The following is a 1,610-nucleotide window of genomic DNA, read 5'->3' as shown; positions in this document are numbered from 1 at the left end:
CTTTCCCCTGGGCCCCATAAAAAGCTCCCATGGAGGCCAGTAACGGTGTCTTGGGGGACACAGCCTGGCCTCCATGGGGCTGGGAGGATCACAGCAGAGTCCCTGGAGGATGGTGGGGCCCCAGCCCTGCCACACCCCGGTGCCCTGGAGAGGGTATGTGACCCTGCAGTGCCACTCTGACAACCCCACTGACACCTTCCAGCTGTCCAAGGAGGAGTCCCTGCAGCTCTTGCATCTGTGGGACTTGATGTCGGGCATTAAGCCAGCCTCCCCCCTGCTCCATCCTGCATTGCTGACACTATGGCCTATTTACATAATCATTGTTTTGCCTTACAGATCCCCACCCATCCCATTGATCTATCTTCTTTCTACCTCGAGACCCACCCTGCCTGCAAGGTAACATTAATCCCACCTGTTAAAACCTTCCCAACAGTTGCTTAAAAAAGCTTTTACCTTCCCAGCATGCTTTTACCTTTCTTCACCCCCTTTTCTAGCGATTTCCATTTCTGACTTGCCATTTCCGGTTTTATCCTATAAAAGCATTAGCTCTCTGATCAATAGATCCTTTTGCATTACCACACTGCCACGTGTTCCTGAGTCATCTACCTCTCATGTTGCTGAGTGAGTAGCAGCCCAGGCTGAGTCTGGTAGAGTTCTCTCCAACCCAGAGAGCATGCTGCCAGGGAAGAAGCACCCCCAAGCTAGCTCAGCAGGCTGCCTCCTCTCAGGCCAGTTTCACCTTCACTGCTGTGATCTGGGAACAGGGGAGCAGCTACAGGTGCTACAGCTCACTCAGCCATGCCCCCCACCTGCTGTCCATCCCCAGTGCCCCCCTGGAGCTGCTGGTATCAACTCTTGTCAATACCAGCCCCTGCCATAGGGGCATGCTGACCTTTAAGAAACCTGTGAATTCTGACGTATGTGAAAACTGTTCTTTGTCTAGCCTTCTATATTAACCCAAACCCACCCCCAATAAACGAGTGTGTTCATATCAAAATCCTCCCTAAGTTTCTTTCTTTTCACGTAGTCTCTTGAACTAGTGTTGAGAACTCGGTAAAGTTTACCTTACTGACTGAGAGACAACCCACGTGAGCTCCAGCAGACCCCCAGGACATCTTGCCCTCAGGATAATGAGAGGAACTCCAGAACTCCAGGTCACTGGCCTCAGGCACTGAGAGGAGCTGGGTGGGCTCAGGGCTTGTGGACCTCAGGGAAGAGCAGATAAAGCACTTTCCTTGCCGTGCTCAGGAGAAGCTGCTTCCTTGAAGCTATACAGACAAGTCAGACTCTGAGCAGAGAGAGAGCAGCAGCCCTCAGCTGGGTCCAGGGCTCAGCAGAAACACCTGTACAGGGTGGGCATACCAGGTGGTCCCAGGCTACAGGAAGCTCCTGCTCTGACCTCTGTGACCTCACCAACACACTAGTCCCCTCAGACCACACAGTGGTAAATGCCATCTGCATGGCCATGGCTGCCTTGGTCCTGGTGGTGCTCAGGATCCTGCTTTTCCAGGCTTGACTCACCAGCCCGTGAATTGCCCAGGAAGCAATTGGGAGGAGGCCCAGGGAAGGGCAGACTCCAGGGACTGTGCACTTGCCCTGCACCCTTAGGG

This window comes from Erinaceus europaeus, chromosome 2 (assembly GCF_950295315.1).
Source record: "Erinaceus europaeus chromosome 2, mEriEur2.1, whole genome shotgun sequence".
Taxonomy (NCBI): Eukaryota; Metazoa; Chordata; class Mammalia; order Eulipotyphla; family Erinaceidae; genus Erinaceus; species Erinaceus europaeus.
This window is presented reverse-complemented; position numbering follows the sequence as displayed.